We start from the raw sequence: 27,978 nt of genomic DNA, 5'->3' as shown, positions 1-27,978 counted from the left end.
AGCGCCCGCGACAGGAAACGCCCCAAAGCGCAACGTGGACACATCCAAATTTTTGAAGGAAAACAGAGGTGTTTTTTGCAAAGTGCCTACCTGTAGATTTTGGCCTGTAGCTCAGCCGCCACGTAGGGAAACCTACCAAACCTGTGCATTTCTGAAAACTAGAGACCTAGGGGAATCCAAGATGGGGTGACTTGTGTGGCTCGGACCAGGTTCTGTTACCCAGAATCCTTTGCAAACCTCAAAATTTGGCTAAAAAAACACATGTTCCTCACATTTCTGTGGCAGAAAGTTCTGGAATCTGAGAGGAGCCACAAATTTCCTTCCACCCAGCGTTCCCCCACGTCTCCCGATACAAATGATACCTCACTTGTGTGGGTAGGCCTAGCGCCCGCGACAGGAAACGCCCCAAAGCGCAACGTGGACACATCCAAATTTTTGAAGGAAAACAGAGGTGATTTTTGCAAAGTGCCTACCTGTAGATTTTGGCCTGTAGCTCAGCCGCCACCTAGGGAAACCTACCAAACCTGTGCATTTCTGAAAACTAGAGACCTAGGGGAATCCAAGATGGGGTGACTTGTGTGGCTCAGACCAGATACTGTTACCCAGAATCCTTTGCAAACCTCAAAATTTGGCTAAAAAAACACATGTTCCTCACATTTCTGTGGCAGAAAGTTCTGGAATCTGAGAGGAGCCACAAATTTCCTTCCACCCAGCGTTCCCCCACGTCTCCCGATAAAAGTGATACCTCACTTGTGTGGGCAGGCCTAGCGCCCCCGACAGGAAACGCCCCAAAGCGCAATGTGGACACATCCAAATTTTTGAAGGAAAACAGAGGTGTTTTTTGCAAAGTGCCTACCTGTAGATTTTGGCCTGTAGCTCAGCCGCCACCTAGGGAAACCTACCAAACCTGTGCATTTCTGAAAACTAGAGACCTAGCGGAATCCAAGATGGGGTTACTTTCTTGGCTCGGACCAGGTTCTGTTACCCAGAATCCTTTGCAAACCTCAAAATTTGGCTAAAAAAACACATGTTCCTCACATTTCTGTGGCAGAAAGTTCTGGAATCTGAGAGGAGACACAAATTTCCTTCCACCCAGCGTTCCCCCACGTCTCCCGATACAAATGATACCTCACTTGTGTGGGTAGGCCTAGCGCCCGCGACAGGAAACGCCCCAAAGCGCAACATGGACACATCCAAATATTTGAAAGAAAACAGAGGTGTTTTTTGCAAAGTGCCTACCTGTAGATTTTGGCCTGTAGCTCAGCCGCCACCTAGGGAAACCCACCAAACCTGTGCATTTCTAAAAACTAGAGACCTAGCGGAATCCAAGATGGGGTTACTTGTGTGGCTCGGACCAGGTTCTGTTACCCAGAATCCTTTGCAAACCTCAAAATTTGGCTAAAAAAACACATGTTCCTCACATTTCTGTGGCAGAAAGTTCTGGAATCTGAGAGGAGCCACAAATTTCCTTCCACCCAGCGTTCCCCCATGTCTCCCGATACAAATGATACCTCACTTGTGTGGGTAGGCCTAGCGCCCGCGACAAGAAACGCCCCATAGCGCAACGTGGACACATCCAAATATTTGAAAGAAAACAGAGGTGTTTTTTGCAAAGTGCCTACCTGTGGATTTTGGCCTGTAGATCAGCCGCAACCTTGGGAAACCTACCAAACCTGTGCATTTCTGAAAACTAGAGACCTAGGGAAATCCAAGATGGGGTGACTTGTGTGGCTCGGACCAGGTTCTGGCACCCAGAATCCTTTGCAAACCTCAAAATTTGGCTAAAAAAACACGTTCCTCACATTTCTGTGGCAGAAAGTTCTGGAATCTGAGAGGAGCCACAAATTTCCTTCCACCCAGCATTCCCCAACGTCTCCCGATCAAAATGATACCTCACTTGTGTGGGTAGGCCTAGCGCCCGCGACAGGAAACACCCCAAAGCGCAACGTGGACACATCCAAATTTTTGAAGTAAAACAGAGGTGTTTTTTGCAAAGTGCCTACCTGTAGATTTTGGCCTGTAGCTCAGCCGCCACCTAGGGAAACCTACCAAACCTGTGCATTTCTGAAAACTAGAGACCTAGGGGAATTCAAGATGGGGTGACTTGTGCGGCTCAGACCAGGTTCTGTTACCCAGAATCCTTTGCAAACCTCAAAATTTGGCTAAAAAAACACATGTTCCTCACATTTCTGTGGCAGAAAGTTCTGGAATCTGAGAGGATCCACAAATTTCCTTCCACCCAGCGTTCCCCCACGTCTCTCGATAAAAATGATACCTCACTTGTGTGGGTAGGCCTAGCGCCCGCGACAGGAAACGCCCCAAAGCGCAACGTGGACACATCCACATTTTTGAAAGAAAACAGAGGTGTTTTTTGCAAAGTGCCTACCTGTAGATTTTGGCCTGTAGCTCAGCCGCCACTTAGGGAAACCTACCAAACCTGTGCATTTCTGAAAACTAGAGACCTAGGGAAATCCAAGATGGGGTGACTTGTGTGGCTCGGACCAGGTTCTGTTACCCAGAATCCTTTGCAAACCTAAAAATTTGGCTAAAAAAACACATGTTCCTCACATTTCTGTGGCTGAAAGTTCTGCAATCTGAGAGGAGCCACAAATTTCCTTCCACCCAGCGTTCCCCCACGTCTCCCGATACAAATGATACCTCACTTGTGTGGGTAGGCCTAGCACCCATGACAGGAAACGCCCCAAAGCGCAACGTGGACACATCCAAATTTTGGAGAGAAAACAGAGGTGTTTTTTGCAAAGTGCCTACCTGTAGATTTTGGCCTGTAGCTCAACCGCCACCTAGGGAAACCTACCAAACCTGTGCATTTCTGAAAACTAGAGACCTAGGGGAATCCAAGATGGGGTGACATGTGTGGCTGGGACCAGATTCTGTTACCCAGAATCCTTTTCAAACCTCAAAATTTGGCTAAAAAAACACATGTTCCTCACATTTCTGTGGCAGAAAGTTCTGGAATCTGAGAGGAGACACAAATTTCCTTCCACCCAGCGTTCCCCCACGTCTCCCGATCAAAATGATACCTCACTTGTGTGGGTAGGCCTAGCGCCGCGACAGGAAACGCCCCAAAGCGCAACGTGGACACATCCACATTTTTGAAAGAAAACAGAGGTGTTTTTTGCAAAGTGCCTACCTGTAGATTTTGGCCTGTAGCTCAGCCGCCACCTAGGGAAACCTACCAAACCTGTGCATTTCTGAAAACTAGAGACCTAGGGAAATCCAAGATGGGGTGACTTGTGTTGCTCGGACCAGGTTCTGTTACCCAGAATCCTTTGCAAACCTCCAAATTTGGCTAAAAAAACACATGTTCCTCACATTTCTGTGGCAGAAAGTTCTGGAATCTGAGAGGAGCCACAAATTTCCTTCCACCCAGCGTTCCCCCACGTCTCCCGATAAAAATGATACCTCACTTGTGTGGATTGGCCTAGCGCCCGTGACAGGACACGCCCCAAAGCACAACGTGGACACATCCAAATTTTTGAAGGAAAACAGAGGTGTTTTTTGCAAAGTGCCTACCTGTAGACTTTGGCCTGTAGCTCAGCCGCCACCTAGGGAAACCTACCAAACCTGTGCATTTCTGAAAACTAGAGACCTAGCGGAATCCAAGATGGGGTTACTTGTGTGGCTCGGACCAGGTTCTGTTACCCAGAATCCTTTGCAAACCTCAAAATTTGGCTAACAAAAAACACATGTTCCTCACATTTCTGTGGCAGAAAGTTCTGCAATCTGAGAGGAGCCACAAATTTCCTTCCACCCAGCGTTCCCCCACGTCTCCCGATACAAATGATACCTCACTTGTGTGGGTAGGCCTAGCGCCCGCGACAGGAAACGCCCCAAAGCGCAACGTGGACACATCCAAATTTTTGAAGGAAAACAGAGGTGATTTTTGCAAAGTGCCTACCTGTAGATTTTGGCCTGTAGCTCAGCCGCCACCTAGGGAAACCTACCAAACCTGTGCATTTCTGAAAACTAGAGACCTAGGGGAATCCAAGATGGGGTGACTTGTGTGGCTCAGACCAGATACTGTTACCCAGAATCCTTTGCAAACCTCAAAATTTGGCTAAAAAATCACATGTTCCTCACATTTCTGTGGCAGAAAGTTCTGGAATCTGAGAGGAGCCACAAATTTCCTTCCACCCAGCGTTCCCCCACGTCTCCCGATAAAAGTGATACCTCACTTGTGTGGGCAGGCCTAGCGCCCGCAACAGGAAACGCCCCAAAGCGCAACGTGGACACATCCAAATTTTTGAAGGAAAACAGAGGTGTTTTTTGCAAAGTGCCTACCTGTAGATTTTGGCCTGTAGCTCAGCCGCCACCTAGGGAAACCCACCAAACCTGTGTATTTCTGAAAACTAGAGACCTAGCGGAATCCAAGATGGGGTTACTTTCTTGGCTCGGACCAGGTTCTGTTACCCAGAATCCTTTGCAAACCTCAAAATTTGGCTAAAAAAACACATGTTCCTCACATTTTTGTGGCAGAAAGTTCTGGAATCTGGGAGGAGCCACAAATTTCCTTCCACCCAGCGTTCCCCCAGGTCTCCCGATAAAAATGATACCTCACTTGTGTGGGTAGAACTAGCGCCCGCGACAGGAAACGCCCCAAAGCGCAACGTGGACACATCCAAATTTTTGAAGGAAAACAGAGGTAATTTTTGCAAAGTGCCTACCTGTAGATTTTGGCCTGTAGCTCAGCCGCCACCTAGGGAAACCTAAAAAACCTGTGCATTTCTGAAAACTAGAGAGCTAGGGGAATCCAAGATGGGGTGACTTGTGTGGCTCGGACCAGGTTCTGTTACCCAGAATCCTTTGCAAATCTCAAAATTTGGCTAAAAAAACACATGTTCCTCACATATCTATGGCAGAAAGTTCTGGAATCTGAGAGGAGCCACAAATTTCCTTCCACCCAGCGTTCCCCCACGTCTCCCGATAAAAATGATACCTCACTTGTGTGGATTGGCCTAGCGCCCGCGACAGGAAACGCCCCAAAGCGCAACGTGGACACATCCAAATTTTTGAAGGAAAACAGAGGTGTTTTTTGCAAAGTGCCTACCTGTAGATTTTGGCCTGTAGCTCAGCCGCCACCTATGGAAACATACCAAACCTGTGCATTTCTGAAAACTAGAGACCTAGCGGAATCCAAGATGGGGTTACTTTCTTGGCTCGGACCAGGTTCTGTTACCCAGAATCCTTTGCAAACCTCAAAATTTGGCTAAAAAAACACATGTTCCTCACATTTCTGTGGTAGAAAGTTCTGGAATCTGAGAGGAGCCACAAATTTCCTTCCACCCAGCGTTCCCCCACGTCTCCCGCTACAAATGATACCTCACTTGTGTGGGTAGGCCTAGCGCCCGCGACAGGAAACGCCCCAAAGCGCAACATGGACACATCCAAATATTTGAAAGAAAACAGAGGTGTTTTTTGCAAAGTGCCTACCTGTAGATTTTGGCCTGTAGCTCAGCCGCCACCTAGGGAAACCTACCAAACCTGTGCATTTCTGAAAACTAGAGACCTAGCGGAATCCAAGATGGGGTTACTTGTGTGGCTCGGACCAGGTTCTGTTACCCAGAATCCTTTGCAAACCTCAAAATTTGGCTAAAAAAACACATGTTCCTCACATTTCTGTGGCAGAAAGTTCTGGAATCTGAGAGGAGCCACAAATTTCCTTCCACCCAGCGTTCCCCCACGTCTCCCGATACAAATGATACCTCACTTGTGTGGGTAGGCCTAGCGCCCGCGACAGGAAACGCCCCATAGTGCAACGTGGACACATCCAAATATTTGAAAGAAAACAGAGGTGTTTTTTGCAAAGTGCCTACCTGTGGATTTTGGCCTGTAGATCAGCCGCCACCTAGGGAAACCTACCAAACCTGTGCATTTCTGAAAACTAGAGACCTAGGGAAATCCAAGATGGGGTGACTTGTGTGGCTCGGACCAGGTTCTGGCACCCAGAATCCTTTGCAAACCTCAAAATTTGGCTAAAAAAACACGTTCCTCACATTTCTGTGGCAGAAAGTTCTGGAATCTGAGAGGAGCCACAAATTTCCTTCCACCCAGCATTCCCCCACGTCTCCCGATAAAAATGATACCTCACTTGTGTGGGTAGGCCTAGCGCCCGCGACAGGAAACGCCCCAAAGCGCAACGTGGACACATCCACATTTTTGAAGTAAAACAGAGGTGTTTTTTGCAAAGTGCCTACCTGTAGACTTTGGCCTGTAGCTCAGCCGCCACCTAGGGAAACCTACCAAACCTGTGCATTTCTGAAAACTAGAGACCTAGGGGAATCCAAGATGGGGTTACTTGTGTGGCTCGGACCAGGTTCTGTTACCCAGAATTCTTTGCAAACCTCAAAATTTGGCTAAAAAAATACATGTTCCTCACATTTCTGTGGCAGAAAGTTCTGGAATCTGAAAGGAGCCACAAATTTCCTTCCACCCAGCGTTCCCCCACGTCTCCCGATAAAAATGATACCTCACTTGTGTGGGTAGGCCTGGCGCCTGCGTCAGGAAACGCCCCAAAGCGCAACGTGGACACATCCAAATATTTGAAAGAAAACAGAGGTGTGTTTTGCAAAGTGCCTACCTGTAGATTTTGGCCTGTAGCTCAGCCGTCACCTAGGGAAACCTACCAAACCTGTGCATTTCTGAAAAGTAGAGAGCTTGGGGAATCCAAGATGTGGTGACTTGTGATGCTCGGACCAGGTTCTGTTACCCAGAATCCTTTGCAAACCTCAAAATTTGGCTAAAAAAACACATGTTCCTCACATTTCTGTGGCAGAAAGTTCTGGAATCTGAGAGGAGACACAAATTTCCTTCCACCCAGCGTTCCCCCACGTCTCCCGATACAAATGATACCTCACTTGTGTGGGTAGGCCTAGCGCCCGTGACAGGAAACGCCCCAAAGCGCAACGTGGACACATCCAAATATTTGAAAGAAAACAGAGGTGTTTTTTGCAAAGTGCCTACCTGTAGACTTTGGCCTGTAGCTCAGACGCCACCTAGGGAAACCTACCAAACCTGTGCATTTCTGAAAACTAGAGACCTAGGGGAATCCAAGATGAGGTGACTTGTGTGGCTCAGACCAGGTTCTGTTACCCAGAATCCTTTGCAAACCTCCAAATTTGGCTAAAAAAACACATGTTCCTCACATTTCTGTGGCAGAAAGTTCTGGAATCTGAGAGGAGCCACAAATTTCCTTCCACCCAGCGTTCCCCCACGTCTCCCGATAAAAATGATACCTCACTTGTGTGGATTGGCCTAGCGCCCGTGACAGGACACGCCCCAAAGCACAACGTGGACACATCCAAATTTTTGAAGGAAAACAGAGGTGTTTTTTGCAAAGTGCCTACCTGTAGACTTTGGCCTGTAGCTCAGCCGCCACCTAGGGAAACCTACCAAACCTGTGCATTTCTGAAAACTAGAGACCTAGCGGAATCCAAGATGGGGTTACTTGTGTGGCTCGGACCAGGTTCTGTTACCCAGAATCCTTTGCAAACCTCAAAATTTGGCTAACAAAAAACACATGTTCCTCACATTTCTGTGGCAGAAAGTTCTGGAATCTGAGAGGAGCCACAAATTTCCTTCCACCCAGCGTTCCCCCACGTCTCCCGATACAAATGATACCTCACTTGTGTGGGTAGGCCTAGCGCCCGCGACAGGAAACGCCCCAAAGCGCAACGTGGACACATCCAAATTTTTGAAGGAAAACAGAGGTGATTTTTGCAAAGTGCCTACCTGTAGATTTTGGCCTGTAGCTCAGCCGCCACCTAGGGAAACCTACCAAACCTGTGCATTTCTGAAAACTAGAGACCTAGGGGAATCCAAGATGGGGTGACTTGTGTGGCTCAGACCAGATACTGTTACCCAGAATCCTTTGCAAACCTCAAAATTTGGCTAAAAAATCACATGTTCCTCACATTTCTGTGGCAGAAAGTTCTGGAATCTGAGAGGAGCCACAAATTTCCTTCCACCCAGCGTTCCCCCACGTCTCCCGATAAAAGTGATACCTCACTTGTGTGGGCAGGCCTAGCGCCCGCAACAGGAAACGCCCCAAAGCGCAACGTGGACACATCCAAATTTTTGAAGGAAAACAGAGGTGTTTTTTGCAAAGTGCCTACCTGTAGATTTTGGCCTGTAGCTCAGCCGCCACCTAGGGAAACCCACCAAACCTGTGCATTTCTGAAAACTAGAGACCTAGCGGAATCCAAGATGGGGTTACTTTCTTGGCTCGGACCAGGTTCTGTTACCCAGAATCCTTTGCAAACCTCAAAATTTGGCTAAAAAAACACATGTTCCTCACATTTTTGTGGCAGAAAGTTCTGGAATCTGGGAGGAGCCACAAATTTCCTTCCACCCAGCGTTCCCCCAGGTCTCCCGATAAAAATGATACCTCACTTGTGTGGGTAGAACTAGCGCCCGCGACAGGAAACGCCCCAAAGCGCAACGTGGACACATCCAAATTTTTGAAGGAAAACAGAGGTAATTTTTGCAAAGTGCCTACCTGTAGATTTTGGCCTGTAGCTCAGCCGCCACCTAGGGAAACCTAAAAAACCTGTGCATTTCTGAAAACTAGAGAGCTAGGGGAATCCAAGATGGGGTGACTTGTGTGGCTCGGACCAGGTTCTGTTACCCAGAATCCTTTGCAAATCTCAAAATTTGGCTAAAAAAACACATGTTCCTCACATTTCTATGGCAGAAAGTTCTGGAATCTGAGAGGAGCCACAAATTTCCTTCCACCCAGCGTTCCCCCACGTCTCCCGATAAAAATGATACCTCACTTGTGTGGATTGGCCTAGCGCCCGCGACAGGAAACGCCCCAAAGCGCAACGTGGACACATCCAAATTTTTGAAGGAAAACAGAGGTGTTTTTTGCAAAGTGCCTACCTGTAGATTTTGGCCTGTAGCTCAGCCGCCACCTATGGAAACATACCAAACCTGTGCATTTCTGAAAACTAGAGACCTAGCGGAATCCAAGATGGGGTTACTTTCTTGGCTCGGACCAGGTTCTGTTACCCAGAATCCTTTGCAAACCTCAAAATTTGGCTAAAAAAACACATGTTCCTCACATTTCTGTGGTAGAAAGTTCTGGAATCTGAGAGGAGCCACAAATTTCCTTCCACCCAGCGTTCCCCCACGTCTCCCGCTACAAATGATACCTCACTTGTGTGGGTAGGCCTAGCGCCCGCGACAGGAAACGCCCCAAAGCGCAACATGGACACATCCAAATATTTGAAAGAAAACAGAGGTGTTTTTTGCAAAGTGCCTACCTGTAGATTTTGGCCTGTAGCTCAGCCGCCACCTAGGGAAACCTACCAAACCTGTGCATTTCTGAAAACTAGAGACCTAGCGGAATCCAAGATGGGGTTACTTGTGTGGCTCGGACCAGGTTCTGTTACCCAGAATCCTTTGCAAACCTCAAAATTTGGCTAAAAAAACACATGTTCCTCACATTTCTGTGGCAGAAAGTTCTGGAATCTGAGAGGAGCCACAAATTTCCTTCCACCCAGCGTTCCCCCACGTCTCCCGATACAAATGATACCTCACTTGTGTGGGTAGGCCTAGCGCCCGCGACAGGAAACGCCCCATAGCGCAACGTGGACACATCCAAATATTTGAAAGAAAACAGAGGTGTTTTTTGCAAAGTGCCTACCTGTGGATTTTGGCCTGTAGATCAGCCGCCACCTAGGGAAACCTACCAAACCTGTGCATTTCTGAAAACTAGAGACCTAGGGAAATCCAAGATGGGGTGACTTGTGTGGCTCGGACCAGGTTCTGGCACCCAGAATCCTTTGCAAACCTCAAAATTTGGCTAAAAAAACACGTTCCTCACATTTCTGTGGCAGAAAGTTCTGGAATCTGAGAGGAGCCACAAATTTCCTTCCACCCAGCATTCCCCCACGTCTCCCGATAAAAATGATACCTCACTTGTGTGGGTAGGCCTAGCGCCCGCGACAGGAAACGCCCCAAAGCGCAACGTGGACACATCCAAATTTTTGAAGTAAAACAGAGGTGTTTTTTGCAAAGTGCCTACCTGTAGACTTTGGCCTGTAGCTCAGCCGCCACCTAGGGAAACCTACCAAACCTGTGCATTTCTGAAAACTAGAGACCTAGGGGAATCCAAGATGGGGTTACTTGTGTGGCTCGGACCAGGTTCTGTTACCCAGAATCCTTTGCAAACCTCAAAATTTGGCTAAAAAAATACATGTTCCTCACATTTCTGTGGCAGAAAGTTCTGGAATCTGAGAGGAGCCACAAATTTCCTTCCACCCAGCGTTCCCCCACGTCTCCCGATAAAAATGATACCTCACTTGTGTGGGTAGGCCTGGCGCCTGCGTCAGGAAACGCCCCAAAGCGCAACGTGGACACATCCAAATATTTGAAAGAAAACAGAGGTGTGTTTTGCAAAGTGCCTACCTGTAGATTTTGGCCTGTAGCTCAGCCGTCACCTAGGGAAACCTACCAAACCTGTGCATTTCTGAAAAGTAGAGAGCTTGGGGAATCCAAGATGTGGTGACTTGTGATGCTCGGACCAGGTTCTGTTACCCAGAATCCTTTGCAAACCTCAAAATTTGGCTAAAAAAACACATGTTCCTCACATTTCTGTGGCAGAAAGTTCTGGAATCTGAGAGGAGACACAAATTTCCTTCCACCCAGCGATCCCCAACGTCTCCCGATCAAAATGATACCTCACTTGTGTGGGTAGGCCTAGCGCCCGCGACAGGAAACGCCCCAAAGCGCAACGTGGACACATCCAAATTTTTGAAGGAAAACAGAGGTGTTTTTTGCAAAGTGCCTACCTGTAGATTTTGGCCTGTAGCTCAGCCGCCACCTAGGGAAACCTACCAAACCTGTGCATTTCTGAAAACTAGAGACCTAGGGTAATCCAAGATGGGGTGACTTGTGTGGCTCAGACCAGGTTCTGTTACCCAGAATCCTTTGCAAACCTCAAAATTTGGCTAAAAAAACATATGTTCCTCACATTTCTGTGGCAGAAAGTTCTGGAATCTGAGAGGATCCACAAATTTCCTTCCACCCAGCGTTCCCCCACGTCTCTCGATAAAAATGATACCTCACTTGTGTGGGTAGGCCTAGCGCCCGCGACAGGAAACGCCCCAAAGCGCAACGTGGACACATCCACATTTTTGAAAGAAAACAGAGGTGTTTTTTGCAAAGTGCCTACCTGTAGATTTTGGCCTGTAGCTCAGCCGCCACCTAGGGAAACCTACCAAACCTGTGCATTTCTGAAAACTAGAGACCTAGGGAAATCCAAGATGGGGTGACTTGTGTGGCTCAGACCAGGTTCTGTTACCCAGAATCCTTTGCAAACCTAAAAATTTGGCTAAAAAAACACATGTTCCTCACATTTCTGTGGCTGAAAGTTCTGCAATCTGAGAGGAGCCACAAATTTCCTTCCACCCAGCGTTCCCCCACGTCTCCCGATACAAATGATACCTCACTTGTGTGGGTAGGCCTAGCACCCACGACAGGAAACGCCCCAAAGCGCAACGTGGACACATCCAAATTTTGGAGAGAAAACAGAGGTGTTTTTTGCAAAGTGCCTACCTGTAGATTTTGGCCTGTAGCTCAACCGCCACCTAGGGAAACCTACCAAACCTGTGCATTTCTGAAAACTAGAGACCTAGGGGAATCCAAGATGGGGTGACATGTGTGGCTGGGACCAGATTCTGTTACCCAGAATCCTTTTCAAACCTCAAAATTTGGCTAAAAAAACACATGTTCCTCACATTTCTGTGGCAGAAAGTTCTGGAATCTGAGAGGAGACACAAATTTCCTTCCACCCAGCGTTCCCCCACGTCTCCCGATCAAAATGATACCTCACTTGTGTGGGTAGGCCTAGCGCCCGCGACAGGAAACGCCCCAAAGCGCAACGTGGACACATCCAAATTTTTGAAGGAAAACAGAGGTGTTTTTTGCTAAGTGCCTACCTGTAGATTTTGGCCTGTAGCTCAGCCGCCACCTAGGGAAACCTACCAAACCTGTGCATTTCTGAAAACTAGAGACCTAGGGGAATCCAAGATGGGGTGACTTGTGTGGCTCCGACCAGGTTCTGTTACCCAGAATCCTTTGCAAACCTCAAAATTTGGCTAAAAAAACACATGTTCCTCACATTTCTGTGGCAGAAAGTTCTGGAATCTGAGAGGATCCACAAATTTCCTTCCACCCAGCGTTCCCCCACGTCTCTCGATAAAAATGATACCTCACTTGTGTGGGTAGGCCTAGCGCCGCGACAGGAAACGCCCCAAAGCGCAACGTGGACACATCCACATTTTTGAAAGAAAACAGAGGTGTTTTTTGCAAAGTGCCTACCTGTAGATTTTGGCCTGTAGCTCAGCCGCCACCTAGGGAAACCTACCAAATCTGTGCATTTCTGAAAACTAGAGACCTAGGGAAATCCAAGATGGGGTGACTTGTGTGGCTCGGACCAGGTTCTGTTACCCAGAATCCTTTGCAAACCTCAAAATTTTGCTAAAAAAACACATGTTCCTCACATTTCTGTGGCAGAAAGTTCTGGAATCTGAGAGGAGCCACAAATTTCCTTCCACCCAGCATTCCCCCACGTCTCCCGATCAAAATGATTTCCTCACTTGTGTGGGTAGGCCTAGCGCCCGCGACAGGAAACGCCCCAAAGCGCAACGTGGACACATCCAAATTTTTGAAGGAAAACAGAGGTGTTTTTTGCAAAGTGCCTACCTGTAGATTTTGGCCTGTAGCTCAGCCGCCACGTAGGGAAACCTACCAAACCTGTGCATTTCTGAAAACTAGAGACCTAGGGGAATCCAAGATGGGGTGACTTGTGTGGCTCGGACCAGGTTCTGTTACCCAGAATCCTTTGCAAACCTCAAAATTTGGCTAAAAAAACACATGTTCCTCACATTTCTGTGGCAGAAAGTTCTGGAATCTGAGAGGAGCCACAAATTTCCTTCCACCCAGCGTTCCCCCACGTCTCCCCATAAAAATGATACCTCACTTGTGTGGATTGGCCTAGCGCCCGTGACAGGACACGCCCCAAAGCACAACGTGGACACATCCAAATTTTTGAAGGAAAACAGAGGTGTTTTTTGCAAAGTGCCTACCTGTAGACTTTGGCCTGTAGCTCAGCCGCCACCTAGGGAAACCTACCAAACCTGTGCATTTCTGAAAACTAGAGACCTAGCGGAATCCAAGATGGGGTTACTTTCTTGGCTCGGACCAGGTTCTGTTACCCAGAATCCTTTGCAAACCTCAAAATTTGGCTAACAAAAAACACATGTTCCTCACATTTCTGTGGCAGAAAGTTCTGCAATCTGAGAGGAGCCACAAATTTCCTTCCACCCAGCGTTCCCCCACGTCTCCCGATACAAATGATACCTCACTTGTGTGGGTAGGCCTAGCGCCCGCGACAGGAAACGCCCCAAAGCGCAACGTGGACACATCCAAATTTTTGAAGGAAAACAGAGGTGATTTTTGCAAAGTGCCTACCTGTAGATTTTGGCCTGTAGCTCAGCCGCCACCTAGGGAAACCTACCAAACCTGTGCATTTCTGAAAACTAGAGACCTAGGGGAATCCAAGATGGGGTGACTTGTGTGGCTCAGACCAGATACTGTTACCCAGAATCCTTTGCAAACCTCAAAATTTGGCTAAAAAAACACATGTTCCTCACATTTCTGTGGCAGAAAGTTCTGGAATCTGAGAGGAGCCACAAATTTCCTTCCACCCAGCGTTCCCCCACGTCTCCCGATAAAAGTGATACCTCACTTGTGTGGGCAGGCCTAGCGCCCCCGACAGGAAACGCCCCAAAGCGCAATGTGGACACATCCAAATTTTTGAAGGAAAACAGAGGTGTTTTTTGCAAAGTGCCTACCTGTAGATTTTGGCCTGTAGCTCAGCCGCCACCTAGGGAAACCTACCAAACCTGTGCATTTCTGAAAACTAGAGACCTAGCGGAATCCAAGATGGGGTTACTTTCTTGGCTCGGACCAGGTTCTGTTACCCAGAATCCTTTGCAAACCTCAAAATTTGGCTAAAAAAACACATGTTCCTCACATTTCTGTGGCAGAAAGTTCTGGAATCTGAGAGGAGACACAAATTTCCTTCCACCCAGCGTTCCCCCACGTCTCCCGATACAAATGATACCTCACTTGTGTGGGTAGGCTAGCGCCCGCGACAGGAAACACCCCAAAGCGCAACATGGACACATCCAAATATTTGAAAGAAAACAGAGGTGTTTTTTGCAAAGTGCCTACCTGTAGATTTTGGCCTGTAGCTCAGCCGCCACCTAGGGAAACCCACCAAACCTGTGCATTTCTAAAAACTAGAGACCTAGCGGAATCCAAGATGGGGTTACTTGTGTGGCTCGGACCAGGTTCTGTTACCCAGAATCCTTTGCAAACCTCAAAATTTGGCTAAAAAAACACATGTTCCTCACATTTCTGTGGCAGAAAGTTCTGGAATCTGAGAGGAGCCACAAATTTCCTTCCACCCAGCGTTCCCCCATGTCTCCCGATACAAATGATACCTCACTTGTGTGGGTAGGCCTAGCGCCCGCGACAAGAAACGCCCCATAGCGCAACGTGGACACATCCAAATATTTGAAAGAAAACAGAGGTGTTTTTTGCAAAGTGCCTACCTGTGGATTTTGGCCTGTAGATCAGCCGCCACCTAGGGAAACCTACCAAACCTGTGCATTTCTGAAAACTAGAGACCTAGGGAAATCCAAGATGGGGTGACTTGTGTGGCTCGGACCAGGTTCTGGCACCCAGAATCCTTTGCAAACCTCAAAATTTGGCTAAAAAAACACGTTCCTCACATTTCTGTGGCAGAAAGTTCTGGAATCTGAGAGGAGCCACAAATTTCCTTCCACCCAGCATTCCCCCACGTCTCCCGATAAAAATGATACCTCACTTGTGTGGGTAGGCCTAGCGCCCGCGACAGGAAACGCCCCAAAGCGCAACGTGGACACATCCAAATTTTTGAAGTAAAACAGAGGTGTTTTTTGCAAAGTGCCTACCTGTAGACTTTGGCCTGTAGCTCAGCCGCCACCTAGGGAAACCTACCAAACCTGTGCATTTCTGAAAACTAGAGACCTAGGGGAATCCAAGAAGGGGTTACTTGTGTGGCTCGGACCAGGTTCTGTTACCCAGAATCCTTTGCAAACCTCAAAATTTGGCTAAAAAAATACATGTTCCTCACATTTCTGTGGCAGAAAGTTCTGGAATCTGAGAGGAGCCACAAATTTCCTTCCACCCAGCGTTCCCCCACGTCTCCCGATAAAAATGATACCTCACTTGTGTGGGTAGGCCTGGCGCCTGCGACAGGAAACGCCCCAAAGCGCAACGTGGACACATCCAAATATTTGAAAGAAAACAGAGGTGTGTTTTGCAAAGTGCCTACCTGTAGATTTTGGCCTGTAGCTCAGCCGTCACCTAGGGAAACCTACCAAACCTGTGCATTTCTGAAAAGTAGAGAGCTTGGGGAATCCAAGATGGGGTGACTTGTGATGCTCGGACCAGGTTCTGTTACCCAGAATCCTTTGCAAACCTCAAAATTTGGCTAAAAAAACACATGTTCCTCACATTTCTGTGGCAGAAAGTTCTGGAATCTGAGAGGAGACACAAATTTCCTTCCACCCAGCGTTCCCCAACGTCTCCCGATCAAAATGATACCTCACTTGTGTGGGTAGGCCTAGCGCCCGCGACAGGAAACGCCCCAAAGCGCAACGTGGACACATCCAAATTTTTGAAGGAAAACAGAGGTGTTTTTTGCAAAGGGCCTACCTGTAGATTTTGGCCTGTAGCTCAGCCGCCACCTAGGGAAACCTACCAAACCTGTGCATTTCTGAAAACTAGAGACCTAGGGGAATCCAAGATGGGGTGACTTGTGCGGCTCAGACCAGGTTCTGTTACCCAGAATCCTTTGCAAACCTCAAAATTTGGCTAAAAAAACACATGTTCCTCACATTTCTGTGGCAGAAAGTTCTGGAATCTGAGAGGATCCACAAATTTCCTTCCACCCAGCGTTCCCCCACGTCTCTCGATAAAAATGATACCTCACTTGTGTGGGTAGGCCTAGCGCCCGCGACAGGAAACGCCCCAAAGCGCAACGTGGACACATCCACATTTTTGAAAGAAAACAGAGGTGTTTTTTGCAAAGTGCCTACCTGTAGATTTTGGCCTGTAGCTCAGCCGCCACCTAGGGAAACCTACCAAACCTGTGCATTTCTGAAAACTAGAGACCTAGGGAAATCCAAGATGGGGTGACTTGTGTGGCTCGGACCAGGTTCTGTTACCCAGAATCCTTTGCAAACCTAAAAATTTGGCTAAAAAAACACATGTTCCTCACATTTCTGTGGCTGAAAGTTCTGCAATCTGAGAGGAGCCACAAATTTCCTTCCACCCAGCGTTCCCCCACGTCTCCCGATACAAATGATACCTCACTTGTGTGGGTAGGCCTAGCACCCACGACAGGAAACGCCCCAAAGCGCAACGTGGACACATCCAAATTTTGGAGAGAAAACAGAGGTGTTTTTTGCAAAGTGCCTACCTGTAGATTTTGGCCTGTAGCTCAACCGCCACCTAGGGAAACCTACCAAACCTGTGCATTTCTGAAAACTAGAGAACTAGGGGAATCCAAGATGGGGTGACATGTGTGGCTGGGACCAGATTCTGTTACCCAGAATCCTTTTCAAACCTCAAAATTTGGCTAAAAAAACACATGTTCCTCACATTTCTGTGGCAGAAAGTTCTGGAATCTGAGAGGAGACACAAATTTCCTTCCACCCAGCGTTCCCCCACGTCTCCCGATCAAAATGATACCTCACTTGTGTGGGTAGGCCTAGCGCCCGCGACAGGAAACGCCCCAAAGTGCAACGTGGACACATCCAAATTTTTGAAGGAAAACAGAGGTGTTTTTTGCTAAGTGCCTACCTGTAGATTTTGGCCTGTAGCTCAGCCGCCACCTAGGGAAACCTACCAAACCTGTGCATTTCTGAAAACTAGAGACATAGGGGAATCCAAGATGGGGTGACTTGTGTGGCTCGGACCAGGTTCTGTTACCCAGAATCCTTTGCAAACCTCAAAATTTGGCTAAAAAAACACATGTTCCTCACATTTCTGTGGCAGAAAGTTCTGGAATCTGAGAGGATCCACAAATTTCCTTCCACCCAGCGTTCCCCCATGTCTCCCGATACAAATGATACCTCACTTGTGTGGGTAGGCCTAGCGCCCGCGACAAGAAACGCCCCATAGCGCAACGTGGACACATCCAAATATTTGAAAGAAAACAGAGGTGTTTTTTGCAAAGTGCCTACCTGTGGATTATGGCCTGTAGATCAGCCGCCACCTAGGGAAACCTACCAAACCTGTGCATTTCTGAAAACTAGAGACCTAGGGAAATCCAAGATGGGGTGACTTGTGTGGCTCGGACCAGGTTCTGGCACCCAGAATCCTTTGCAAACCTCAAAATTTGGCTAAAAAAACACGTTCCTCACATTTCTGTGGCAGAAAGTTCTGGAATCTGAGAGGAGCCACAAATTTCCTTCCACCCAGCATTCCCCCACGTCTCCCGATAAAAATGATACCTCACTTGTGTGGGTAGGCCTAGCGCCCGCGACAGGAAACGCCCCAAAGCGCAACGTGGACACATCCAAATTTTTGAAGTAAAACAGAGGTGTTTTTTGCAAAGTGCCTACCTGTAGACTTTGGCCTGTAGCTCAGCCGCCACCTAGGGAAACCTACCAAACCTGTGCATTTCTGAAAACTAGAGACCTAGGGGAATCCAAGAAGGGGTGACTTGTGTGGCTCGGACCAGGTTCTGTTACCCAGAATCCTTTGCAAACCTCAAAATTTGGCTAAAAAAATACATGTTCCTCACATTTCTGTGGCAGAAAGTTCTGGAATCTGAGAGGAGCCACAAATTTCCTTCCACCCAGCGTTCCCCCACGTCTCCCGATAAAAATGATACCTCACTTGTGTGGGTAGGCCTGGCGCCTGCGACAGGAAACGCCCCAAAGCGCAACGTGGACACATCCAAATATTTGAAAGAAAACAGAGGTGTGTTTTGCAAAGTGCCTACCTGTAGATTTTGGCCTGTAGCTCAGCCGTCACCTAGGGAAACCTACCAAACCTGTGCATTTCTGAAAAGTAGAGAGCTTGGGGAATCCAAGATGGGGTGACTTGTGATACTCGGACCAGGTTCTGTTACCCAGAATCCTTTGCAAACCTCAAAATTTGGCTAAAAAAACACATGTTTCTCACATTTCTGTGGCAGAAAGTTCTGGAATCTGAGAGGATCCACAAATTTCCTTCCACCCAGCGTTCCCCCACGTCTCTCGATAAAAATGATACCTCACTTGTGTGGGTAGGCCTAGCGCCGCGACAGGAAACGCCCCAAAGCGCAACGTGGACACATCCACATTTTTAAAAGAAAACAGAGGTGTTTTTTGCAAAGTGCCTACCTGTAGATTTTGGCCTGTAGCTCAGCCGCCACCTAGGGAAACCTACCAAACCTGTGCATTTCTGAAAACTAGAGACCTAGCGGAATCCAAGATGGGGTTACTTTCTTGGCTCGGACCAGGTTCTGTTACCCAGAATCCTTTGCAAACCTCAAAATTTGACTAAAAAAACACATGTTCCTCACATTTTTGTGGCAGAAAGTTCTGGAATCTGGGAGGAGCCACAAATTTCCTTCCACCCAGCGTTCCCCCAGGTCTCCCGATAAAAATGATACCTCACTTGTGTGGGTAGAACTAGCGCCCGCGACAGGAAACGCCCCAAAGCGCAACGTAGACACATCCAAATTTTTGAAGGAAAACAGAGGTAATTTTTGCAAAGTGCCTACCTGTAGATTTTGGCCTGTAGCTCAGCCGCCACCTAGGGAAACCTAAAAAACCTGTGCATTTCTGAAAACTAGAGACCTAGGGGAATCCAAGATGGGGTGACTTGTGTGGCTCGGACCAGGTTCTGTTACCCAGAATCTTTTGCAAACCTCAAAATTTGGCTAAAAAAACACATGTTCCTCACATTTCTGTGGCAGAAAGTTCTGGAATCTGAGAGGAGCCACAAATTTCCTTCCACCCAGCATTCCCCCACGTCTCCCCATAAAAATGATACCTCACTTGTGTGGATTGGCCTAGCGCCCGTGACAGGACATGCCCCAAAGCACAACGTGGACACATCCAAATTTTTGAAGGAAAACAGAGGTGTTTTTTGCAAAGTGCCTACCTGTAGACTTTGGCCTGTAGCTCAGCCGCCACCTAGGGAAACCTACCAAACCTGTGCATTTCTGAAAACTAGAGACCTAGCGGAATCCAAGATGGGGTTACTTTCTTGGCTCGGACCAGGTTCTGTTACCCAGAATCCTTTGCAAACCTCAAAATTTGGCTAACAAAAAACAAATGTTCCTCACATTTCTGTGGCAGAAAGTTCTGCAATCTGAGAGGAGCCACAAATTTCCTTCCACCCAGCGTTCCCCCACGTCTCCCGATGCAAATGATACCTCACTTGTGTGGGTAGGCCTAGCGCCCGCGACAGGAAACGCCCCAAAGCGCAACGTGGACACATCCAAATTTTTGAAGGAAAACAGAGGTGATTTTTGCAAAGTGCCTACCTGTAGATTTTGGCCTGTAGCTCAGCCGCCACCCCGGGAAACCTACCAAACCTGTGCATTTCTGAAAACTAGAGACCTAGGGGAATCCAAGATGGGGTGACTTGTGTGGCTCAGACCAGATACTGTTACCCAGAATCCTTTGCAAACCTCAAAATTTGGCTAAAAAAACACATGTTCCTCACATTTCTGTGGCAGAAAGTTCTGGAATCTGAGAGGAGCCACAAATTTCCTTCCACCCAGCGTTCCCCCACGTCTCCCGATAAAAGTGATACCTCACTTATGTGGGCAGGCCTAGCGCCCGCGACAGGAAACGCCCCAAAGCGCAATGTGGACACATCCAAATTTTTGAAGGAAAACAGAGGTGTTTTTTGCAAAGTGCCTACCTGTAGATTTTGGCCTGTAGCTCAGCCGCCACCTAGGGAAACCTACCAAACCTGTGCATTTCTGAAAACTAGAGACCTAGCGGAATCCAAGATGGGGTTACTTTCTTGGCTCGGACCAGGTTCTGTTACCCAGAATCCTTTGCAAACCTCAAAATTTGGCTAAAAAAACACATGTTCCTCACATTTCTGTGGCAGAAAGTTCTGGAATCTGAGAGGAGACACAAATTTCCTTCCACCCAGCGTTCCCCCAAGTCTCCCGATACAAATGATACCTCACTTGTGTGGGTAGGCCTAGCGCCCGCGACAGGAAACGCCCCAAAGCGCAACATGGACACATCCAAATATTTGAAAGAAAACAGAGGTGTTTTTTGCAAAGTGCCTACCTGTAGATTTTGGCCTGTAGCTCAGCCGCCACCTAGGGAAACCCACCAAACCTGTGCATTTCTAAAAACTAGAGACCTAGCGGAATCCAAGATGGGGTTACTTGTGTGGCTCGGACCAGGTTCTGTTACCCAGAATCCTTTGCAAACCTCAAAATTTGGCTAAAAAAACACATGTTCCTCACATTTCTGTGGCAGAATGTTCTGGAATCTGAGAGGAGCCACAAATTTCCTTCCACCCAGCGTTCCCCCATGTCTCCCGATACAAATGATACCTCACTTGTGTGGGTAGGCCTAGCGCCCGCGACAGGAAACGCCCCATAGCGCAACGTGGACACGTCCAAATATTTGAAAGAAAACAGAGGGGTTTTTTGCAAAGTGCCTACCTGTGGATTTTGGCCTGTAGATCAGCCGCCACCTAGGGAAACCTACCAAACCTGTGCATTTCTGAAAACTAGAGACCTAGGGAAATCCAAGATGGGGTGACTTGTGTGGCTCGGACCAGGTTCTGGCACCCAGAATCCTTTGCAAACCTCAAAATTTGGCTAAAAAAACACGTTCCTAACATTTCTGTGGCAGAAAGTTCTGGAATCTGAGAGGAGCCACAAGTTTCCTTCCACCCAGCATTCCCCCACATCTCCCGATAAAAATGATACCTCACTTGTGTGGGTAGGCCTAGCGCCCGCGACAGGAAACGCCCCAAAGCGCAACGTGGACACATCCAAATTTTTGAAGTAAAACAGAGGTGTTTTTTGCAAAGTGCCTACCTGTAGACTTTGGCCTGTAGCTCAGCCGCCACCTAGGGAAACCTACCAAACCTGTGCATTTCTGAAAACTAGAGACCTAGGGGAATCCAAGATGGGGTTACTTGTGTGGCTCGGACCAGGTTCTGTTACCCAGAATCCTTTGCAAACCTAAAAATTTGGCTAAAAAAATACATGTTCCTCACATTTCTGTGGCAGAAAGTTCTGGAATCTGAGAGGAGCCACAAATTTCCTTCCACCCAGCGTTCCCCCACGTCTCCCGATAAAAATCATACCTCACTTGTGTGGGTAGGCCTGGCGCCTGCGACAGGAAACGCCCCAAAGCGCAACGTGGACACATCCAAATATTTGAAAGAAAACAGAGGTGTGTTTTGCAAAGTGCCTACCTGTAGATTTTGGCCTGTAGCTCAGCCGTCACCTAGGGAAACCTACCAAACCTGTGCATTTCTGAAAAGTAGAGAGCTTGGGGAATCCAAGATGGGGTGACTTGTGATGCTCGGACCAGGTTCTGTTACCCAGAATCCTTTGCAAACCTCAAAATTTGGCTAAAAAAACACATGTTCCTCACATTTCTGTGGCAGAAAGTTCTGGAATCTGAGAGGAGACACAAATTTCCTTCCACCCAGCGTTCCCCAACGTCTCCCGATCAAAATGATACCTCACTTGTGTGGGTAGGCCTAGCGCCCGCGACAGGAAACGCCCCAAAGCGCAACGTGGACACATCCAAATTTTTGAAGGAAAACAGAGGTGTTTTTTGCAAAGTGCCTACCTGTAGATTTTGGCCTGTAGCTCAGCCGCCACCTAGGGAAACCTACCAAACCTGTGCATTTCTGAAAACTAGAGACCTAGGGGAATCCAAGATGGGGTGACTTGTGTGTCTCAGACCAGGTTCTGTTACCCAGAATCCTTTGCAAACCTCAAAATTTGGCTAAAAAAACACATGTTCCTCACATTTCTGTGGCAGAAAGTTCTGGAATCTGAGAGGATCCACAAATTTCCTTCCACCCAGCGTTCCCCCACGTCTCTCGATAAAAATGATACCTCACTTGTGTGGGTAGGCCTAGCGCCCGCGACAGGAAACGCCCCAAAGCGCAACGTGGACACATCCACATTTTTTAAAGAAAACAGAGGTGTTTTTTGCAAAGTGCCTACCTGTAGATTTTGGCCTGTAGCTCAGACGCCACCTAGGGAAACCTACCAAACCTGTGCATTTCTGAAAACTAGAGACCTAGGGAAATCCAAGATGGGGTGACTTGTGTGGCTCGGACCAGGTTCTGTTACCCAGAATCCTTTGCAAACCTAAAAATGTGGCTAAAAAAACACATGTTCCTCACATTTCTGTGGCTGAAAGTTCTGCAATCTGAGAGGAGCCACAAATTTCCTTCCACCCAGCGTTACCCCTCGTCTCCCGATACAAATGATACCTCACTTGTGTGGGTAGGCCTAGCACCCACGACAGGAAACGCTCCAAAGCGCAACGTGGACACATCCAAATTTTGGAGAGAAAACAGAGGTGTTTTTTGCAAAGTGCCTACCTGTAGATTTTGGCCTGTAGCTCAACCGCCACCTAGGGAAACCTACCAAACCTGTGCATTTCTGAAAACTAGAGACCTAGGGGAATCCAAGATGGGGTGACATGTGTGGCTGGGACCAGATTCTGTTACCCAGAATCCTTTTCAAACCTCAAAATTTGGCTAAAAAAACACATGTTCCTCACATTTCTGTGGCAGAAAGTTCTGGAATCTGAGAGGAGACACAAATTTCCTTCCACCCAGCGTTCCCCCACGTCTCCCGATCAAAATGATACCTCACTTGTGTGGGTAGGCCTAGCGCCCGCGACAGGAAACGCCCCAAAGCGCAACGTGGACACATCCAAATTTTTGAAGGAAAACAGAGGTGTTTTTTGCTAAGTGCCTATCTGTAGATTTTGGCCTGTAGCTCAGCCGCCACCTAGGGAAACCTACCAAACCTGTGCATTTCTGAAAACTAGAGACCTAGCGGAATCCAAGATGGGGTTACTTTCTTGGCTCGGACCAGGTTCTGTTACCCAGAATCCTTTGCAAACCTCAAAATTTGGCTAACAAAAAACAAATGTTCCTCACATTTCTGTGGCAGAAAGTTCTGCAATCTGAGAGGAGCCACAAATTTCCTTCCACCCAGCGTTCCCCCACGTCTCCCGATGCAAATGATACCTCACTTGTGTGGGTAGGCCTAGCGCCCGCGACAGGAAACGCCCCAAAGCGCAACGTGGACACATCCAAATTTTTTAAGGAAAACAGAGGTGATTTTTGCAAAGTGCCTACCTGTAGATTTTGGCCTGTAGCTCAGCCGCCACCCCGGGAAACCTACCAAACCTGTGCATTTCTGAAAACTAGAGACCTAGGGGAATCCAAGATGGGGTGACTTGTGTGGCTCAGACCAGATACTGTTACCCAGAATCCTTTGCAAACCTCAAAATTTGGCTAAAAAAACACATGTTCCTCACATTTCTGTGGCAGAAAGTTCTGGAATCTGAGAGGAGCCACAAATTTCCTTCCACCCAGCGTTCCCCCACGTCTCCCGATCAAAATGATACCTCACTTGTGTGGGTAGGCCTAGCGCCCGCGACAGGAAACGCCCCAAAGCGCAACGTGGACACATCCAAATTTTTGAAGGAAAACAGAGGTGTTTTTTGCTAAGTGCCTATCTGTAGATTTTGGCCTGTAGCTCAGCCGCCACCTAGGGAAACCTACCAAACCTGTGCATTTCTGAAAACTAGAGACCTAGCGGAATCCAAGATGGGGTTACTTTCTTGGCTCGGACCAGGTTCTGTTACCCAGAATCCTTTGCAAACCTCAAAATTTGGCTAACAAAAAACAAATGTTCCTCACATTTCTGTGGCAGAAAGTTCTGCAATCTGAGAGGAGCCACAAATTTCCTTCCACCCAGCGTTCCCCCACGTCTCCCGATGCAAATGATACCTCACTTGTGTGGGTAGGCCTAGCGCCCGCGACAGGAAACGCCCCAAAGCGCAACGTGGACACATCCAAATTTTTGAAGGAAAACAGAGGTGATTTTTGCAAAGTGCCTACCTGTAGATTTTGGCCTGTAGCTCAGCCGCCACCCCGGGAAACCTACCAAACCTGTGCATTTCTGAAAACTAGAGACCTAGGGGAATCCAAGATGGGGTGACTTGTGTGGCTCAGACCAGATACTGTTACCCAGAATCCTTTGCAAACCTCAAAATTTGGCTAAAAAAACACATGTTCCTCACATTTCTGTGGCAGAAAGTTCTGGAATCTGAGAGGAGCCACAAATTTCCTTCCACCCAGCGTTCCCCCACGTCTCCCGATAAAAGTGATACCTCACTTATGTGGGCAGGCCTAGCGCCCGCGACAGGAAACGCCCCAAAGCGCAATGTGGACACATCCAAATTTTTGAAGGAAAACAGAGGTGTTTTTTGCAAAGTGCCTACCTGTAGATTTTGGCCTGTAGCTCAGCCGCCACCTAGGGAAACCTACCAAACCTGTGCATTTCTGAAAACTAGAGACCTAGCGGAATCCAAGATGGGGTTACTTTCTTGGCTCGGACCAGGTTCTGTTACCCAGAATCCTTTGCAAACCTCAAAATTTGGCTAAAAAAACACATGTTCCTCACATTTCTGTGGCAGAAAGTTCTGGAATCTGAGAGGAGACACAAATTTCCTTCCACCCAGCGTTCCCCCACGTCTCCCGATACAAATGATACCTCACTTGTGTGGGTAGGCCTAGCGCCCGCGACAGGAAACGCCCCAAAGCGCAACATGGACACATCCAAATATTTGAAAGAAAACAGAGGTGTTTTTTGCAAAGTGCCTACCTGTAGATTTTGGCCTGTAGCTCAGCCGCCACCTAGGGAAACCCACCAAACCTGTGCATTTCTAAAAACTAGAGACCTAGCGGAATCCAAGATGGGGTTACTTGTGTGGCTCGGACCAGGTTCTGTTACCCAGAATCCTTTGCAAACCTCAAAATTTGGCTAAAAAAACACATGTTCCTCACATTTCTGTGGCAGAATGTTCTGGAATCTGAGAGGAGCCACAAATTTCCTTCCACCCAGCGTTCCCCCATGTCTCCCGATACAAATGATACCTCACTTGTGTGGGTAGGCCTAGCGCCCGCGACAGGAAACGCCCCATAGCGCAACGTGGACACGTCCAAATATTTGAAAGAAAACAGAGGGGTTTTTTGCAAAGTGCCTACCTGTGGATTTTGGCCTGTAGATCAGCCGCCACCTAGGGAAACCTACCAAACCTGTGCATTTCTGAAAACTAGAGACCTAGGGAAATCCAAGATGGGGTGACTTGTGTGGCTCGGACCAGGTTCTGGCACCCAGAATCCTTTGCAAACCTCAAAATTTGGCTAAAAAAACACGTTCCTAACATTTCTGTGGCAGAAAGTTCTGGAATCTGAGAGGAGCCACAAGTTTCCTTCCACCCAGCATTCCCCCACATCTCCCGATAAAAATGATACCTCACTTGTGTGGGTAGGCCTAGCGCCCGCGACAGGAAACGCCCCAAAGCGCAACGTGGACACATCCAAATTTTTGAAGTAAAACAGAGGTGTTTTTTGCAAAGTGCCTACCTGTAGACTTTGGCCTGTAGCTCAGCCGCCACCTAGGGAAACCTACCAAACCTGTGCATTTCTGAAAACTAGAGACCTAGGGGAATCCAAGATGGGGTTACTTGTGTGGCTCGGACCAGGTTCTGTTACCCAGAATCCTTTGCAAACCTAAAAATTTGGCTAAAAAAATACATGTTCCTCACATTTCTGTGGCAGAAAGTTCTGGAATCTGAGAGGAGCCACAAATTTCCTTCCACCCAGCGTTCCCCCACGTCTCCCGATAAAAATCATACCTCACTTGTGTGGGTAGGCCTGGCGCCTGCGACAGGAAACGCCCCAAAGCGCAACGTGGACACATCCAAATATTTGAAAGAAAACAGAGGTGTGTTTTGCAAAGTGCCTACCTGTAGATTTTGGCCTGTAGCTCAGCCGTCACCTAGGGAAACCTACCAAACCTGTGCATTTCTGAAAAGTAGAGAGCTTGGGGAATCCAAGATGGGGTGACTTGTGATGCTCGGACCAGGTTCTGTTACCCAGAATCCTTTGCAAACCTCAAAATTTGGCTAAAAAAACACATGTTCCTCACATTTCTGTGGCAGAAAGTTCTGGAATCTGAGAGGAGACACAAATTTCCTTCCACCCAGCGTTCCCCAACGTCTCCCGATCAAAATGATACCTCACTTGTGTGGGTAGGCCTAGCGCCCGCGACAGGAAACGCCCCAAAGCGCAACGTGGACACATCCAAATTTTTGAAGGAAAACAGAGGTGTTTTTTGCAAAGTGCCTACCTGTAGATTTTGGCCTGTAGCTCAGCCGCCACCTAGGGAAACCTACCAAACCTGTGCATTTCTGAAAACTAGAGACCTAGGGGAATCCAAGATGGGGTGACTTGTGTGTCTCAGACCAGGTTCTGTTACCCAGAATCCTTTGCAAACCTCAAAATTTGGCTAAAAAAACACATGTTCCTCACATTTCTGTGGCAGAAAGTTCTGGAATCTGAGAGGATCCACAAATTTCCTTCCACCCAGCGTTCCCCCACGTCTCTCGATAAAAATGATACCTCACTTGTGTGGGTAGGCCTAGCGCCCGCGACAGGAAACGCCCCAAAGCGCAACGTGGACACATCCACATTTTTTAAAGAAAACAGAGGTGTTTTTTGCAAAGTGCCTACCTGTAGATTTTGGCCTGTAGCTCAGACGCCACCTAGGGAAACCTACCAAACCTGTGCATTTCTGAAAACTAGAGACCTAGGGAAATCCAAGATGGGGTGACTTGTGTGGCTCGGACCAGGTTCTGTTACCCAGAATCCTTTGCAAACCTAAAAATGTGGCTAAAAAAACACATGTTCCTCACATTTCTGTGGCTGAAAGTTCTGCAATCTGAGAGGAGCCACAAATTTCCTTCCACCCAGCGTTACCCCTCGTCTCCCGATACAAATGATACCTCACTTGTGTGGGTAGGCCTAGCACCCACGACAGGAAACGCCCCAAAGCGCAACGTGGACACATCCAAATTTTGGAGAGAAAACAGAGGTGTTTTTTGCAAAGTGCCTACCTGTAGATTTTGGCCTGTAGCTCAACCGCCACCTAGGGAAACCTACCAAACCTGTGCATTTCTGAAAACTAGAGACCTAGGGGAATCCAAGATGGGGTGACATGTGTGGCTGGGACCAGATTCTGTTACCCAGAATCCTTTTCAAACCTCAAAATTTGGCTAAAAAAACACATGTTCCTCACATTTCTGTGGCAGAAAGTTCTGGAATCTGAGAGGAGACACAAATTTCCTTCCACCCAGCGTTCCCCCACGTCTCCCGATCAAAATGATACCTCACTTGTGTGGGTAGGCCTAGCGCCCGCGACAGGAAACGCCCCAAAGCGCAACGTGGACACATCCAAATTTTTGAAGGAAAACAGAGGTGTTTTTTGCTAAGTGCCTATCTGTAGATTTTGGCCTGTAGCTCAGCCGCCACCTAGGGAAACCTACCAAACCTGTGCATTTCTGAAAACTAGAGACCTAGGGGAATCCAAGATGGGGTGACTTGTGTGGCTCCGACCAGGTTCTGTTACCCAGAATCCTTTGCAAACCTCAAAATTTGGCTAAAAAAACACATGTTCCTCACATTTCTGTGGCAGAAAGTTCTGGAATCTGAGAGGATCCACAAATTTCCTTCCACCCAGCGTTCCCCCACATCTCTCGATAAAAATGATACCTCACTTGTGTGGGTAGGCCTAGCGCCGCGACAGGAAACGCCCCA

Source organism: Pleurodeles waltl, chromosome 3_1 (assembly GCF_031143425.1).
Source record: "Pleurodeles waltl isolate 20211129_DDA chromosome 3_1, aPleWal1.hap1.20221129, whole genome shotgun sequence".
Classification (NCBI taxonomy): domain Eukaryota; kingdom Metazoa; phylum Chordata; class Amphibia; order Caudata; family Salamandridae; genus Pleurodeles; species Pleurodeles waltl.
The sequence above is the reverse complement of the archived record's forward strand: the minus strand, read 5'-3'. Positions refer to the sequence as shown.